The 10091-nt window shown below is 38.9% G+C and overlaps 2 pseudogenes; both read right to left on the bottom strand.

Annotated features, from left to right (window-relative positions):
• The window catches only part of LOC106733487 (tigger transposable element-derived protein 1-like), a 72027-nt pseudogene extending 64257 nt beyond the window's left edge, over positions 1-7770 (bottom strand).
• A 922-nt stretch (positions 7771-8692) lies between these two features.
• LOC102477272 (lysophosphatidic acid receptor 1 pseudogene) lies at positions 8693-9818 on the bottom strand (annotated as a pseudogene).
• Positions 9819-10091: the final 273 nt, after the last annotated feature.

The following is a 10091-nucleotide window of genomic DNA, read 5'->3' as shown; positions in this document are numbered from 1 at the left end:
TAGGGCGCGTGCGCTCGCCAGACAGACAGAGAGAGACATAGAGACAGAAAGCAAGAAATCATCCCCCAGGGGGGATGGTCACACCGCAATCCCATCTCCTCCATTCTCCTCTCAGGATCTTGGGCACGCACACACATGCTCCCAGCGTGAGTTCTAAGCCACCGGGTCCAGGACGCGAACCACAGTCGACTACGTGGGAGTCCAGCGACATAGCCATTAAGCTAAGTGCTGGTTCCCAGTTTTCTTAGGTTTTGTATAGTTATGCTACTGCACTTTAAAGCACTGTAACTTGTTTCTTTTATCTATATACAATTTTATTTCCATTAACCAACATCTTTCTATTTCCTCATATTCTTAACTAAAATTAATGATGAGTTTCTATCTATTGTGACCTGTATTGTGGGCTTCCTGAAGCCCACCCCCAATTATATGCAAAATTGTGTTTGTGTTTGAATTATGCCTTTTTCTGAAGAGAGGAGTCATAAACCTTCAAATCCCTGAATCTATAAATGGTAAAAATGTACTCATAGTTTTTCCCAACATCACATAGTGAGTTACTGGAAGAGCCTATACTAGAGCCCAAGAAACTAGTCAAAATCCAGTGCTCTTCCATTAATACCTGCTGCCTCCAGTTCATGCACTTTGTATTTTCTTACTCTGTATTAAATCCGTGGATGTAATTTTAGTTTCAATCTTTCGGAAAGTATTGACAGTCTCACTGCTAGTGAGAATATAAATTGTTACACACTTTGGAAAGCTATTTAGTGATCTTAATATAAGATATTTACTAAAATTGAACATACATGTACCTATGACACACAGAATCCTCTCCTAAGTTTAATACAATAGTAATGCAGATATATGTTCACCAATGGATATACATGAATGTTCATTGAAAAATTCTTATGGCCCCAAACTGTAAGCTATAAAAATACTAATCAGTATTAGAATGAATAAATCAACCATAGTATATTCACATAACAAAATACTAAATAGCAATGATAATGTCATATGATGACATACAATATTATGAATAGACCTCACAAACATAAATTGAGGCCCCAAAATATCAAACACAGAAGAATATGTACTACATAATTCTCTTTACAACCATCCTCATTGATGTTGTGCATTTAGTTCCAGACTACCACAATAAATTGAGTATCACAAATAAAGCAAGTCACACAAATTTTGGGTTTCCTAGCACATATAAAAGTTACATTTACACTGTCCTGTAGAATATTAAGTGTACAACAGCATTATGTCTAAAAAAGTACATACCTTAATTCAAAACTACTTTATTGCTGAAATATTCTGACAATGACCTGAATCTTGAGCAAGTTGTATTCTTTTTGCTGGTGAAAGGTCTTGCCTCAATGTTGATGGATGTCGATGGATCAGGGTGTTGGTAGCTGAAGGCTGGGGTGACTGGTTATTTCTTAATATACGACAATAAAGTTCAGCACATCAATTGACTTAATTTTAAAAAGTTGTCTCTGTATCAATCATTGGTGTTTAATAACATTTTCCCACAGTGGAACTTTCAAAATTGGAATCAGCCCTCTCCAAATCTGCTGCTGCTTATCAACGAAGTTTATACAATATTCTGAGTCCATTGTTATTTCAACAGTATTCACAGTACCTTCACCAAGAGTCAATTCCCTCTCAAAAAAAAAATTATTTGCTCATCCATAAAAAGCAACTTCTCATCCTCTGAAGTTTGATCATGAGATGGCATTTGTTCTGTCATACCTTTAGGCTCCACTTCTAATTCTAGTTCTCTTGTTATTTCCACCACATCTGCAATTACTTCCTCCACCAAAGTCTTGAACCTCTCAAGGTCATCCGTGACTGTTAGTTAAACCCTGTTTATGGTCATATTTTGACCTCTTCCCATGATTTACAAATGTTCTTTTCTTAGAGAGAGAGATTTTTACTATAGGGCACATGCACTCACCAGACAGAGACAGAGAGACAGAAAGTGAGAAATCATCTCCCAGGGGAGATGGCCACACTGTAGTCCCTTCTCCTCCATTCTCCTTTTGGGACTTTGGGCACGCATGCACACATGCCTAGTGTGAGTTTAAGCTGCTGGATCTTGAAATGTGATCAACTATGTAGGAGTCCAGCGACATAACCATTATACCATCTGCTGATCCCTTCACAAGTGTTCTTACTGGCATCTAGAATAGTGAATCCTTACCAGAAGGTTTTCTTTTCTTTTTGAGAGATTTTTGCTGCAGGGTACATGTGCTCGCTGGAGACAGAGACAGACAGAGAGAGAGAGAAAGTGAGAAATCACCCCCCCCCCCCAGGGGAATGGACATGCCAGAGTTCCTTCTCCTTTCTCCTCTTAGGATTTGGGAAATGCACACACATACACATGCCCCCAATGTGGGTTCAAACTGCCAACCGTGATCAACCATGTGGGAGTCCAGTGCCTTAGCCACTATGTCACATGCTGATCCCTACCAGAAGGTTTTCAATTTACTTTTTCCAGATACATCAAAGGATTACTTCTCCATAGAAGCTATAGTCTCACAGAATGTGTTTCTTAAATAGCAGGACTTGAGAACCAAAATTACTCCTTAATTTATGGGTTGCAGAATGAATCTTGTGTTAGCAGGCCTGAAAATAACATTCATTTCCTTGTACATCTCCATCAGAGCTTGTGGGTTACCCAGAAATTGTCAATAGGTAAGTGATATTTTGAAAGGAATCTATTTTTCTGAGCAGTAGGTCCCAAAAGTAGGTTTGAAGTATTGAGTAAAACTATACTGCCAACAGATGTGCTGTCATCCAGGCTTTTTTTTCCCATTTATCAGACACAAGTAAGGCAGTTTTATCATAATTTGGAACGACTCTAGGAATTTCAAAATGATAAGAGATTTGGCTTAGATTTAAAGTTACTAACTGCATTAGCCCCTTATAAGAGTCTCAGCCTGTCTTTTGGAGCTTTGAAGCCAGACATTGACTGCTCTGTAGCTATGAAAGTTCTAGATAGTATCTTCTTCCAATAGAAGGCTATTTCATCTACACTGAAAATCTATTGATTGATGAAGCCACCTTCATCAGTGATCTTAGCTAGATCTTCCGGATAACTTCCTGCGGCTTCTACATCTGCACTTGCTGCTTCTCCTTCCACTTTTATGTTATAGAGATGACTTTTTCCTTTAAACCACATGAGCTGATCTCTGCCAGTATCAACCGTGTCTTCTATAGTTTTCTCACCCCGCTCAGCCTGTATTGAACTGAAAACAGGACCTTGCTCTAGATTAGGCTTTGCCTTAAAGGAATATTGTGCCTGGTTTGATCTTCTATTTAGACCTCCAAAAACTTTCTCCCTGGTGCCAGCAGATGGCAGAGTGGTTATGTCACTGGACTCCCACATGGCCGATGACAGTTCGAGTCTCAGACCTGTTGACTTGAAACTCAAGCCAAGCATTTGTGCATGTGTGCCCAAGGGAGGAGAATTGAGGAGAAAGGATTGTAATGTGGCCATCCCCGTGGGGGGTTATTTCTCACTATCCCTCTCATTATCTCTGTCAGTCTTTCTCTCTCTCTGGTGAGCTCATGTGCCCTAAGACCAAAAAAAAAAAGGGGGGGGGTCAGCAAAACCTCTAAAAAAGAAAATTTCTCCCGTCAGTAATCAGGTTGTTTGCTTTCTTATCATTCATGAGTACACTGGAGTTGCACTATTAGTTTCCTTTGAGAACTTTTCCTTTGCATTAACAGCTTGGATAATGAATGAGAGACCTAGCTTTCAGCCTATCTTGGCTTTTGACATGCCTTCCTCACCAAGCATAATTATTTCTATCTTTTGATTTAAAGTAAGAGATATGCAACTCTTAATTTCACTTCAACACTTGGAAGACGTTGTTAATTGACCTAACTTCAATATTGTTTCTCAGGGAACAGTAAGGCCCAGGAGAAGAAGCGGGACAGGGAAGCATCTCGATTGGTGAAGAAATTAAAGCACACATAATATTTCTCAATTAAGTTTTCCTGCCATCTTAGATGGGTGTGACTTGTGGGGCCCTAAAACAATTACAATAGTAATATCAAATATCATTAATCACAGACCACCATAACAGAAACAATAGTTATGAAAAAGTTTAAAGTATTACAAGAATTCCCAAAATGTGACAGTCACAGCTATATGCTTATGATTTGTACTCTTTGTCCTGTTATAATCTTAAAAATACATAGAAATAAAAATATATATCTTTAGCAAATGGATTGATACTATCATAGATAACTATCATTTTCATAGATAATACGACCAGATAAATTATCATAAACTAACATTTACTGGATAGCTAATATATACTATGTACAATAGTAAGCACTTCTTCAAGTGTGCCACCTCGAGTAATACCTACTACATCGTGAGAGAGCCGGTATCCTGATTCTCAAAGAGATGATGTGCACAAGGCTACACAGCTGATAACAAGCTCCCTTTATAAAAAATCTCAATGATCTCACTATAGGGTTCTTAGGGAAAAAACAAAAGGTGAGCTCCTTGAAAGTTCAATGAACTGAGGGAGCCAGCAGTTAGCGTAATGGCTATGTCGCTGGACTCCCACGTAGTCGACCACAGTTCACGTCCCGGACCTGGTGGCTTAAAACTCACACTGGGCGCGTGTGCGTGTGTGCCCAAGATCCCGAGAGGAGAATGGAGGAGAAGGGATTGCAGCGTGACCATCCCCCCTAGGGGGTGATTTCTCGCTTTCTGTCTCTATGTCTCTCTCTGTCTGTCTGGCGACCGCATGCGCCCTATAGCGAAAACCTCCCCCCCCCAAAAAAGTTCAATGAACTGAGAAACATGAGCCTAATTCTAGCCTTATTTATCCATTTTTCTAACAATATGTAAGTCGCCACCATGTGCCTATGTGCCAAGGAGATATATAAGAGGATTTGAAAAGTTCGTAGAAAATAGAATTTAAGTATGAGTTTATTTTTGTATGCAAAAGTTTTTGAAATACGTGCATAGTTTTTTTCATAACATGTCACAGGAAATTTATCTGCAAACATACCATTTTACTTTATCAAATTGGCATAGTGTTGGTTCTGATTGATCTAATATTTTTTTTTTGATGATCTCTTATGTGTATATAGAGAGAGGTTATCTCTAAGGGGACTCAGTCTTGTTATCTTTAAATCACTATAATACATGTGTTGGTGTAAATCCTCTGTCAACTTTCACATCAAGTTTATCATTTGCTTTACAGCAACATTTCTAAAACTGACTCTGGTGAGATTCTAGTTTGTTAACGTATTTGGAATGCTAGAAGAAAATGATCATGGTCAAATGAGTTTAAGAAATATTGCTTTACTCAAAGTGAGACAGGTGTCTTTGTTGGGGGCATTTCTAGAAGACTGTAACATGCTAATGTGTACTGAATTACCAAGTGGGAGGATAGAGTACAGTGTCTCTCAAATGAATTTGACTGTATATGTCTCTGCATTTCATGCAATAAATTTCTTCAGAAAAATTTCTTGAGGAAAAATAAACAAGTTTGAGCTACAGGAAATTTAATTGTAAATGTACTATTTTAGTTCATCAAGTTTGCAGACTGTTGGTTCTGATTAGTCTAAAAACTTTTTTTCAAGCAATCAACTACAATAGCAGCAACTCATAGACATATTGTACATGTACAAGTAAAATTGCTATTTTGATTTATATTTTATTTACACTTTTTGCATTTGACTTCCCATTAAATATTAGGCCATTGGAACAGTCATGATGTATTTTTCTGTCTTTCTATGCAAAGATATATCATGACTTTTCTGATGACTCAATATTTTGAGATTTGCTTTTAATATTTCAGAAACTGTTACTGGGACTATCACCCTATACAACCCAAGCAAAATCTGAAAAAAATTACTGAAGAGAGGCAATTTCCTTGTTTTGTTTTTCCGTAGAGGACATAATTTATAGCTCTAAGGTTACAATTTTATGATGTATAATTTCAGGCAGATCGTAATTATTTAGATGAAGTAAAATTTTAAGTTTATTCCTGAGTTATAGTTGAGTAAATGAGTGATATAGTGCTCTTCATCAAGAAATCATGAGTAATAGGGGAAGTATTGATTTCAATTAAAATATCTTAAATGTAATGGCATATTTTAGTTGTGGAATAAAATATGCATTGAAGCCAGAAGCTGGTTATACTAAAAGTAAAATTAATTGAAATACTATTCTTTTAATATATATATTTCATTTGTGTACACACACACACATATGTATCTTATAATAGTTTAGACTCAGGCCCATCCTGGTGGCACAGTCAATCACAAACTACACTGCATTGCTGGAAGTCATGTGGCTGACTGCAGGTTTGGATCCCTAGGTCAGCTTAAAAATAATAGTGAATGCACACTCACACCGAAGATGCCAATGAGTTGTAGAGCCAGGGAAAGGAGATCCCAGGGTGACGAGAGTCTTTCAAAGGTGTTTCTCCCCTCACTCCCCACATGTGTGCATGCATGCTCTCTATCATGAATAAAATAAACTAAAAATATAGTGTATACTCAAAAGATTATTACTAAAAATGAATTTTTTTGGTTGAAAATGATTTATTAAGGTCCAATTAGTGTACGTTTAATTTCAAATAGTTCATATCTCCTCCAGAAAATATGCTTGAAGAGTAAAAGTCCAAGTTCATTTCTTTCACCTCCAATATAAAATGTCCTGTATTTGCATCAAATCAAGTATGTGCAAACTCCTTTCTGTTAACTGGTTGCCCACAGTCTTTTCACTGTGGGTACTTCACAAATCTACCCTCTGCTCAAATGCTGACCAAGCACTGAACCCCTTCTTCCTACGCAGCCATCGTCCTTTTGGACTTCTTTCTTTTAGACGTCCGCCTGACCTACCCAGACCTACTTCATGACTGTGCTGCTTCACTTGTTACTTACTACAAACCAATAAGATTCCTGGACAATGTATTAAACAGGCATCACCTAATATGGCAGCAGCCTATCAGGGTGGTTCCTGGAGAATACACAGGATCCAGGCACAATCTGATACACCCAACCCATCTGCTCTAGAAAGGCCCTTCCTTCATTGGCATATTGGCTTCCTTTGCATTTTCTTCAATTCTATATTATATCATAGCTATCAAGAGCTTGGATGACCAGTCCCTCCAACAAAATTTAGAATTACTAGCTAGATTAAGGTACCTTGGCTACTATGACAATTGACTTGTTCCTATCATCTTGTTATATAAGAAAAAAGTCACTTTCGACTAAAGTAATCACTGCATTTCTTTTGTAAAAAACGTAACTGGCTTTCTTCACAATTGCCACCCATGCAGCACAAAAATAGGAGACCCCTTTTATAAAAGGTAAAAGCAAAAGATGACATTTCACATTAAAAAAAAAAATCCTTCATGGGAATATGCCTTAAGTAAATAATCACTTATACCAACAAAGTTTTATATACACAAATTTTTTGCAACTTTATAATAGTGAATATTTCAAAAATAACCTAAATAATCAACAATATGGGAATGGTTAAATAAACTGAAGTGTGTCCATTAAATGGAATATTATATAGCCATTAAAATTATGGTTTTGTAAAATTTTTAATGCCGTAGGAGAATGTGGCAATTCTATAGTAAAAAAGAACTACTTATAAAACTGTTTACAGTAGGATCCCAATTATGTAAGAAAGTACATAATATACATACACATATACATGGGATAAAGGCTGCTAAAGGTGGTTACTTGTGGGATGTAAGGGTAATCAGTATTCTTTTTATACATTTCTGTATTTTTTTGAGTTTTCTTACGATGAGTATGTATTATTTTATAATTCAGAAAGTACAGGCTATTGTAATTTTCCTCTGATGTACTGGCAATTAAAATGCACTTGAGTACTATGAAGATGTAGGAACAATATTACTGTGCTTCGTTGCCTATGACTTTTTTTAGAGTACATGTTTTTGGTAATAAACTTACATTCCCAATTTGTTGTATACTTGCTACCACATTTTAATGAAGGTGTAATATCATGATTAAAGCATTACTTGTTTTATAACCTAAACAAATACTGGCTTTGACATCTAGGTTCTTCTATTTCCTAGACGATTTAACATTAGTATCCTTTCATTTTTTTTTTTAAGTAAGGCATACATACATTACATGCATGCTTTCTAAACAAAAATTTATTCTAATTTACAGGTTTCCTATGTAAGAAAAAAAATGGAATTATGGTACTTGAAACAGTCTATAGTCTTATCCATCACAAACATGTTGATAGGCATAAACATGTTTATTAAGTGAAATGTATCGTTTAAAAATAAAAAAGGAAGCCTGTATGTAAATGAAGTTGTGGATTCAATTAGTCAGATTTTCTTCTGAGTTGCACCAAACCACACAAAATCTTTCAAAGTCTAGTTAGTGTAGTCTAAATGGACACTCCAGTGTCTACTCTTGAATTCCTTTCAAAGAACTCCACTTCCTACTTTGCAAAGGAACAGGGAATCAGGGTGAGAGCTGTCCCTTTGGCTACTTTTCAATATCAAGTCTTGTGGGGTCTAGGTACAAATACTGCCATTGGTTAGTGTTTAACTACATGAGTTTATTTTTCTCTTCTCTCCCACTCCACCTTGCCCTGGCAATTGGGTAGGGGCAGGCTGTTCATCTTTCAGTAAGGGATGGCTGGCTCTATGTCTTAGTTTCCTTTCTAAACCACAGAGTGGTCATTGCTATGAACTCCAGCCAAGATGGTGTGGTTGAGGGAGGAAGCAGAGCGGTCAGAGCCTTCCATGGGGCCACTTGTGTTCTCACTGCTCTGGCAGCAGAGGATCTGTCTGAAGGTGGCGCTCATTTCCTTGTCGCAGTAAGAGTAGATGATGGGGTTCCTGGCAGAGTTGAATTCAGCCAGAGGAAGGAAAAATTTCTCATAGGCCAGCACATCACCCTGTGGACAACACACGTCCAGCAGCAGTAAGACCAGTCCAGGGATCCAGCAGATGATAAAGGCACCAAGCACGATGACCACAGTCTTGAGAAGGCTCATCATGGTATCCCGATTCCGCCGAGGTCCAGAACTATGCCGGGACATTCTCATAGTCCTCTGGCAAACATAGTCAAAGATGTGAGCATAGAGAACCACCATTACCACAAAGGTCACCAAGTTGAAAATGGCCCAAAAAACTAAATAAGAGTCACTATAGAGGGGTGCCATGTTGGAACAATGTTCGATATCACAGATACAGTTCCAGCCTACACTGGGTATAGCACCCATGACAATGGCCATAGTCCAGATGACCACAATGACCACCACCACTCGTCGGTTGCTCATCCGTGTGTGCAGCTGCATGCGGAAAACTGTAATGTGCCTCTCAATTGCAATAGCCAGTAAGTTGGCCACTGATGCTGTCAGGCTGGTGTCGATGAGGCCCGGAGCCAGGTGCTGACCATCAGTCTCTGAGTATTGGGTCCTGTGTTGAACATTAGGTAGAAGTAGGCCAAGCCAGAGAAGAAGCCGGCAGCAGCCAGATTAGCCATCAAGTAATAAATAGGAAAGTGGAAGTGACAGTTGACATAGATTGTCACCATGACCAGAAGGTTGGCCAACATGATGCAGATACAGACAGTGATTCCAAGTCTCATCACCAGCTTGCTGACCGTGTTCCATTCTGTGGCAAGATATTTTCCACTTCGGTTATAAAAACAGGCGATGGACTCATTGTAGAAGCACTGTGATTCAATCATGGAGGTGAACTGGGGCTGTGCAATTACAGGGGTGGAAACAGAGGCAGAAGCCATGATGGCTCTGGAGATGTGGGCGGCAATCAGGCCCAGCACCACAGTGCAGGACACAGGGGTCAAATTCTCTTGCTTGCTGATCAGACTGAGGTCATGCTAAGAGATATTGTGTACCTGCTCTCGCCCCGGCTGCCGCGGTGCCTCCAGCTCCCGCAGGCCCCGTGCTGACTCTGGGCCTCACGGCTGGGGCCCCCCACCCCCCGCTTTGGTCCCAGCAGCTCCAGCCTGGTGGCCAGTCGAGCCGGCCCTGCGCCCGCCTCAGCCATCACTCAGATGGGGGCCGCCCCTCAAAATGAATTTTATTTTAAAGG

The sequence above is a fragment of the Tupaia chinensis genome, unplaced genomic scaffold (genome assembly GCF_000334495.1).
Source record: "Tupaia chinensis unplaced genomic scaffold, TupChi_1.0 Scaffold143886_1, whole genome shotgun sequence".
Classification (NCBI taxonomy): Eukaryota; Metazoa; Chordata; class Mammalia; order Scandentia; family Tupaiidae; genus Tupaia; species Tupaia belangeri.
Note: the sequence above shows the minus strand (reverse complement) of the source record. Positions and strands in the feature narration are given on the sequence as shown.